Source organism: Bubalus bubalis, chromosome 12, assembly GCF_019923935.1.
Source record: "Bubalus bubalis isolate 160015118507 breed Murrah chromosome 12, NDDB_SH_1, whole genome shotgun sequence".
In the NCBI taxonomy this organism is placed as follows: domain Eukaryota; kingdom Metazoa; phylum Chordata; class Mammalia; order Artiodactyla; family Bovidae; genus Bubalus; species Bubalus bubalis.
In genome coordinates, this window is record NC_059168.1 from 92,508,998 (window position 1) to 92,517,865 (window position 8,868).

Genomic DNA, 8,868 nt, shown 5'->3' on the forward strand with positions numbered 1-8,868 from the left:
CTCCTCCTTCTCCTCTCCCTCCTCTAGGTCCTCCTCCTCTTCCAGCTGCGGCGGCGGCCGCCCTGCCGCTGGAGCCCCGCTCGGTTCAAGATGAGTCATGCGTGACCAATCCCCTCCCCGCCAAGGGAGAGCGAGACACACACAGCGAGGCGGCGACCCAGAGACACACACACAGACCGACAGACACACAGAAACTCAGAACCGCCGGCAGAGAGACTGAGGGACACGCTGACATACAAAAGGCACCGGCAGGCGCAGACACCCAGCTCTCATCACCGCCCCCTCCACCCCTTGACGGGGCACCCACAGCTCTCAGCCACAGCCCCACTTACAGGTAGAAGAGGGACCCATGCTCACACCTTGGGTTTCATATAAAGTCACACATCAGGCTCCGTTGATGCAATGCCATGTCTGGCACGTTTGTGTACATGCTGATGCAAATGATTACCTGTTCGCCTCATTTACACAAGCACAAGGCATGCACACATAACTCATACACCTGCCCAGCTGCCTCTGCTCCATAACAAACAGAGAGCATGCCAGTTCCTAAGGGCTTGGGCTACATCCCATCCTAAATAGGATTGGGTTGGGTGGGAGAGGTTGCGGGGGATGTTGTTCCCCTGAATTCTCCAGGGAGGGATTGCCTGAGACATCCCCCTCCCCTGCAGAATTTGCTGAGCTAAGCAGTCTAATGCCCATCTCACCTTCTCTAGGGGTCTACTGATAGTGAGAGAGATGGGGGAGGCAAGGAGGCCCTGGTACTGAGAGAGGAGACACAGCCTCCAACGACCCAGACACAAAAGACTCAAAGACAGAGCCTTACACACGTTAACATGCAATGTACACACACATAACTGGACACTCACAACCTTGGCCCCTTTCTCTACACACAAATTGAGCTCAGAGGGACATATAAATATACATCATCTTCTAAAAACAAATATGCACACTTAAATCCAGCCCTACAGGCACCACACACCCCACCTCCACGCAGTGGCACATGCCATCACCTCCCTAATTGTCTTCATTTACAAATGTAAACACCCCACACAACTGTTCTTAGACGTGTACACACATCCATAGTTAAGAGAGCAGATTCCCACAGAGAGCTCCAAACCCATGTGACACCCCGTGTCCTCTACTCAGATACTCTCAGATATACACATGTATCCCTACAGATGGCGAGATAACCATTTATAGTCAGAGACAGACCATACACCTCTGAAGACACAGGATTCCTGGTGGGCACAGCTTCAGTCATGCACACACAGACAAATCTTAATAGGCACAGGCAGATGAGGCATTTGCCCTTCAGGATAATACTACAGACTCACACCTCCTGTAGCCTCAAAAGAGAGAAATATCTGTCCCTTTATACACACCAAGGTACACAGAAATGGCTCCAACCCCAGCCAATAGCATCTCCCACTTGCTGCATTTTCAGCCATTTATACAGAGTGGAAAGTTTCTCTTTGGATCATAATCTTTTCTACTAAGAGTACAATTGCAGTGTGAAAGCTGGTGAGGTGTGTGCACAGGCACACACATATGCATGCATCCTCCAACATCCACCAGAGATGAACCAGAGATGACCAGAGACGAACAACCTCCTCCTTGACTATCTTCTTTTGAACATAATAAACCCAGCTGCTACTCCTCTGTACTTCTATGCAGAGCAGGCATTTTACAATCATGATATTTTTTTTTTTTTAGCAATAACCCCATTAGGTAGTGTCTCTTATTGTACCCATTTCATTGATGAAGAAACTGAGGTTCAGAGAGATCATGTGATATGTCCAAAATGGTGCTACATGGCTAATAATTGCCAGGGCCAAGAACTCAAAACCCAGATTCATCTGACATCAGAGCTTATACTCTTAATTTCTAGGCTACATACATGATCATGTCCACTCTATGCATATACGCACAGACACGTGCACACACACAAACACACACACACATACACATACACACCTTTCCCATATTATCCATCAAAAGCCCTGGATATGACTCTGGGCCTCACCAGTTATGGGCTAAGCTTGTTTTGTCATCTGCAAAACGGGAATAATAATTGGGCAAACTTTATCTCCTTCTCTTCCCTTTCTGGGCAGCTGTGGGAACCAGAAGGTCATTGATTGTTATACAAAGCTGTACAGATGTGTGAGTGCAGAGGGACTCTGAAAAAGAAGAGGCCACGAAGATGGCACTAGCTCTTCAGGCAAAAGGTTGGCAGAGGTATGGAGGAGGCTTGAGCTAAAATGAAAAAACGAAAGGGTAGATGAAATATAAGTGGATTTAGGAGAGAGAAGAAAATATTCCAGGTAGAGGGATGAATGCCAAGACACAGAGGCTAGACAAACAAGCTGTTGCAGTCCTAAGAGAAGGAATGTAAAACACAGGCTCCTTAAGTGATAATAAATAACTACCGTTTATTGAGCATTTATGTGCCAAGCACTGTTTTACATGCATTATCCTCTTGACCCCCTTGCAGCAACCCTGCATGGAGGTTATATTGCTTTATTTATTTTGTAGTTGAGGAAACAAGCTTACAGGAGCCTCATTTCAGGCTCTAGCATTCAGACTCCAGAACCCAGACATTTACCTACTCTGTAATTCTGATATGGTGCTCAGAAAATCAAAACTGGAATAAGAGGCAGTAGGGAACTCAGTAGGGAAACACAAATACTCTAGAGCCAGACTGTTGTGGTGCCAATCTTGTCCTTGCTCCTTATTACCTAAAGGACTCTGGACAAGTTATTCAGCCACTCTTCAGTCTCAGTTTCCTGATCCATAAAGTGGGGATGATAGTAGAGTCCACTTCTTCTACTTGTGAAAATAAAGCAAACAATCCATGCAAAAGAGAATCATGCCTAGCACATAGAAAGCAACCAATAAATAACAGCTATCATTAACTAAAGTCCCTCGTAGCTCAGTCGGTAACGAATCTGCCTGCAATGCAAGAGACCCTGGTTCAATTCCTGGGTCAGGAAGATCCCCTAGAGAAGGAAATGGCAACCCACTCTAATAATATTCTTGCCTGGAGAATCCCATGGACAGAGGAGCCTGGCAGGCTACAGTCCATGAGGTCGCAAAAAGTCGGACACGACTTAGTGACTAAATCAGCACCATCATTAACTATGGACTGGCTGCATTTTCCAGCTGTTATTCTAATAGGTACCACATCAAAAAAAATTTTTTTTTATGGAGAAAGGCAGGGTGTAAGTCAACCAAAGAATCAAATATTCTCCTGAATAACTGCAGAACCATTATTCCAACCCAGGGTTTGCCTGACTTCAAAGAAGACAGAAGTGAAATTAATTTGGAAGATACATCTCTTCCAACAACTCCTGACTCCAACAGGAAAGAGAGTCCGGATAGGACTGACCTTGGCAAAATCAGGATGAGCAAAGTCAGTACATTCTATCAGGATCCTCAAGTCCTTCCTACGGGAGACTGTGGGCAGGTCACTGAGCTTCTCTGAGCCACCGTTTCCTTACTTGCCAGAAGGAGATAATGGTGTTTACCTCTCAGGATTTTGGTGACAATTAACCACATAATAAAGACGAATATTTCGAAACTGTTTCCTCTATTCCTGGCCCCGTAGAAGCGCCTTACGTGTATAATGTTGTCAGTAGTCCTCGTGTGTAATGTCCTCAGCATCCTACATGTACAACGTAATAAGCATCCTAGATGTATAGTGAATTCTGCCTCTCACCTCAGTCCTTCTCCTGGTCACAAAACAGGATGTGGTCATCCCACCTCCCCCCTACCACTCCCCGGGGTGAGTTTTGCTGTCCTCCTCCACCTGAGTCATGGTCCAAGATTTGGGTTTAAAGAGAGACTTCATTAGTAACTGGATGATTCTGTGGGAGCGCCCCCAGCAGCGGTTCCGCCCCGCCGGGGAGTAATTCTAGGAAGGTAATGTGAGCTGGGGGAGGCTGGAGACCCAACTTCACATTTATTTACTCTGACAGCTAAATTGGTGAGTAAGGGGGGAAAAATCAGATGAAAGGCATTTCAGAGTAAATACTAAATACAGAATTTAAACATGCAGGTTGTGATAAATGGGAAGAGGGCAACGGGAAAAGATACAGGCAGGACTGCCCTCCCTGGCTCAGGCCCCCATCCTCACCTCATCACCTTCCTGGGCACTTCCGGTTTGAGTAGGGGAAAGAGCACAGAATGGGGTATGGACCACATGACCCTATGTACCTCTCCTGGCCTCGGTGTCCTCATGGTAAAGTGTGTGTTATTTGGATCAGATGATTGTGGGAGTGATGGAAAGACCAATAGCCTTGGAGTCAGATAGACCTGAGGTCAGATCCCAGCCCAGCTACTTCCTGGCTGGGTGAACTTGGACAATTCACTGATCTGAACCTCAGTTTCCTAGACTATGGGGACAATAATCTCAGGTGAGTAAATGAGATGATTGGTGTGGAAGAGTTTTTAGACTTCAGGGTGTATTGCACACGTGAGCAGCTGGGATCAAGAAGTCACTCGGTCCTCTTCTGGTTCTGATGTCCACTGGGTAAATTAGCATCTGTAGATATTTATGAAGTGCTGACTGTGCCAGGCTTTCGGCAGGGCACAGGAGACAGAGCCAACTGTGAGAGGCCCAGTCCGCAGGCGAGAGGAGACAGTGCTGCAGGTCAGGCGCTACATGAAGGGGAGGACAGGGCTAGGGAAGCAAGGAGGGGGATGTTGAACTTGCCTTAGCGGGTGGGGATTAGAAATGGCATGCCAGAGGAGGTGACTTTTCGGTGACATCCTAAGGGACAAGTCTGAGGCAGGCTAGGACTAAGAGGGGTTGGATCAGGATGGAGGATGGGTGCACAGTGAGTGTTTTGCTGGAGGCAATTTTGGGAGGTGGGTAGGATCCAGATTGTGGAGGATCCAGACTGAGTGCCAAGTGGAGGAGCTGGGATTCCTCTCCAAAGCTATGGGTTCATGAGTCAACAGTTTTAAGGGAAGTAGCGTCTTTCCCTGCAGACGCAGCATGGTGCAGTGGTTAGGGAATCTGGGTTGGAGCCAGGTAACCTCAGTTAATACCTGAGTCTGTTACGTACTGATTGTAAGACCTAAGATGTGAGAGAAACTCTCTAGAGCCTGAGCCTCCTCAACCACCAAATAGGAGTTAACAGAAAAGAGAACCCATTTGAGGGTGACCTCAAAGGGCTAGAGGTCTTCTGAATTCTGCCTTGGCCACACTGCTTAAAATGAATCTCTCTTACTTTTTCCAGCAGAAGGTAGGCTTAAAAATAGGCTAGACTGGGATGAGCCTTGTATAATATGCAAAGGCATTTCAACTTCAGCACATGAACTATGAAGGGCCATCCATATCTTTTCAGCATATAGATGACATGATCAAATTGGGGGTTTGGAAAGATGACTTCAGCAATGGCTTGAGGATAGATTTGAAGGGTGTGAGTCCTGCCCTGAGTCCTGAAGACACTGGAATAATCTAAGGGAGAGGTGCTGAGGCAGCTTCAGGGACAAGAAAGATGGAAAGAGGTCACGTAAAGTTAATTATCATATGTTGCTTTATTAGTCATTATGTCACTTTATTATATTATATATGATCATATACTTTATATATTTATTACTATATATATAACACATCCAATTTCCTAAATAAGCTTTACATATTTAAGCTGTACATTTATAGAATCATATATTACATAAGTTATATATGGTTCTCTGTGTGTGCATGCATGTATGATCTGTCGTGACTGACTCTTTACAACCCCATGGACTGTAGACCACCAGGCTCCTCTGTCCATGGGATGTTCCCGGCAAGAATACTGGAGTTTGCTCAAACTCGTGTCCATTGAGTCAGTAATGCCATCCAACCATCTTATCCTCTGTCGCCCCCTTCTCCTCCTGCCCTCAGTCCTTCCCAGCATCAGGGTCTTTTCCAATGAGTCGGCTCTTTGCATCAGGTGGCCAAAGAATTGGGAGCTTCAGCTTCAGTCCTTCCAATGAATATCCATTGACTATTTGGGTGTTTTAATTCCTTTTATGATTAACTCTAGTGATCACTTCACTGGGCTTTGTTGTTCCTTCAACACTTCTCTCACACCTTCTGCCTGGTTAGTGTGTAGACAGCCTTCAGAACTCAGTTCAGGTGTTGCTTCTTCTGGGAAGTCATCTCTGGCCCCGCCTCCATTTCCAGTTTGAGTAAGAACCCACCTCCCGCACTCCTGCAGCTCCCAAATCTTCCCTTTATCAAGGCACACAGTGGTGTATGGGACCGCGCCTCCCCATCTATACACCTTCCCCACCTGCCACGTGTAGATGCTTGAGGAATGATCCACTTTCTTTTTGATGAAGTGGCTGGCCAGAAAGCTTTTCAGCAGGGAGAGAGGCCTGTTTTCAGAGGAGGAAACCTTAATTTTGTTTTTCAAGGTTAAATTTTATATTCTGTTTCTACCTTAGAAAGGTCACCGGGCATATTAAAAATAAAATGCCATTCTGTATCACCAGGAATCCTAGCCAAGTCAGACGGAAAGCAGAGGAAGGACTATGTAGCCCTATGTCCTAAGAGAAAGAAATTCTGACAGGTCTGTGTTTTTTAACTTGGGATTCAAGTCTCTCTCCAGAGACCATTAAGGAGAGCCTGCCTGAGAATGAAACCAACCCAGAGGAAAACACAATCAAGAGACAGACAGATTCCTGACCATACCATTTGAACACCTGGACTTCTTAGTTCCATGAGCCAATAAATTTCCTACCAGAAGGTAGCTGGAGTAGGGTTTTTGTTACTTGAACTGAGTCCCAACTAACCTGCTCACATAGCTGGGGCTAGAGGTCTAACTCAGGCTTGTGTGTGTTTTTGCTCAGTCCCATCTGACTCTTTGCGACGCCCTGCATTGTAGCCCGCTAGGCTCTTCTGTCCATGGAATTTTCCAGGCAAGAATACTGCAGGAGTGGGTTTGCCCTTTCCTTCTCCAAGGGATCATCCTGACCCAGGGGTTGACCTGCGTCTCCTGCACTGGCAGGTGGGTTCTTTACTGAGAACTCAGGCCCAAACTGAATGCCGAAGCTTTTTGACCCTTGGTTTCCTCACCTGTAGGATGAGGGAATTTAGCCTATAGTTGTATAGTTTTTTTTTTTTTTTTTTTTTCCAGTACAGTGACGCTATGAGGCTTGGACAGCCGGTCCTCCATCCCAAAAGATGAGACGTAAATGGGTCCAGAGATGTGATAAGGAACTGACACCATTTTATTGCCTCTGTGCTGCTTTGATTTGCTTTTAACACTGGAACTGTTGACACCAAAAAGGTTTAGAAAGACATTTCCATGAATGGAATAAACTTCAGAGCAGGGGTTGGCAAATTTTTTCCATGAAGGGCCAGATGGTAAATATTTTAGGCTCTGTGAGCCATACAGTCTTTGTTGCACTAAACTCTGTAATTGTAGTGGGAAAATCACCATGGACAATATGTAAATGAATAGACATGGCTATGTTCCAATACAAGTTTATTTATGGACACTGAAATTCAGAATTCATCTAATTTTCATGTGTCATAGAATAGTATTCTTGACTTTTTCCTCAACCATTTAAAAATGTAAAAGCCATTCTTAGCTCTGGGGGCTGTACGAAAAGAGGGCACAGGCCAGTTTGCTGACGCAACAAACACTGGGCTAGGATTTGATCTAATGCTCTCCTATCAACGTGATCCTGGCCAAGTCGCCTTTTCTCTGTGTTTGTGCTGTTCCCATCTGGACGGTGAGGAGGTTATGTGGGAGGGCCTCTCAAGGCCCTTCAGTTCTCAAGTACCACAATTCTGACTTTTCATCAACAAATATTTATTAAGCATCTATTACATACCTGGCATTGTTTTCTTTTTTTTGGCCTCACTGTGTGGCATATGGGATCTTAGTTTCCTGATCACTGATTGAACTTGTACTCCCTGCACTGGGAACTTGAGAGTCCCAATCACTGGACTTCAAGGAAGTCCCTACCTGGCATGGTTTTCAATGTTGGGCCATAGCAGTGAACAGAAGTTCCTGCTCCCAGGGAACTTACATTCTAATAAAAAAAAAAAAAAAAAAAGAGAGCATGCGCTCAAGAGAGAGAAAGTAACTTTGTATATGATGTTAGGTAGTGACAAGGACTGTTTAGAAAATGAAGAAGGGGGAGTGATTAGAAGTGACAGGGCTGATTTTAGATAGGGAGGTCAGGTAGCCTCTTGAACATGGTCCTTTGAACAGGGACTTGAATAAATAAGGGAATGGACTCTGTGAACAGCCAGTGCCAAGGCCTCATGGTAGGACCTCCTAGCACTCAAGGAGTAGCCAAGCCATTGAGGCTGGAGCACAGTGAACAAAAGGGATAAGAGGCTTACAGGGTCAGGCAGGTTGTCAGGGACAAGTCATTTAGGTCTTTGGATTGTATTCTAGGTGTGGCAGAAAGCCCTTGGAAGGGAATGACATGCTCAGATGGGGAAAGGATTGCTCTGGTTAAGGTGGAGGCACTGGGTGGAAGCAGGGAGATAATTAGGCAGGTACTGCAATAGTAAAATGATTGGACTTAAGATGAGGTTTTTTAAACATTTTTCAAGATGTATTTTCAATGTGGAGTTGACAGGATTTGTTCAAGGACTGGGTAGAAGGAACAGGAGAGAAAAAGAGAAATCAAGGATAAATATGGTAGAATCAAATCATTTTTAGGAACATAATGATTACAGAAAGGAACTATTTAACATTAACTTGTAAGGTAAGAATTAATCTTATTCTTTTATACAGTAGTATTAAAAATGTAGATATACTTGGTGATTTAGAAAGTATCTGTACATGCCTTAATAGACAAGGGAACAGCTCTAGAATATCTGGTTTTACAAAACTGCTGCTGCTGATTTTTGATATG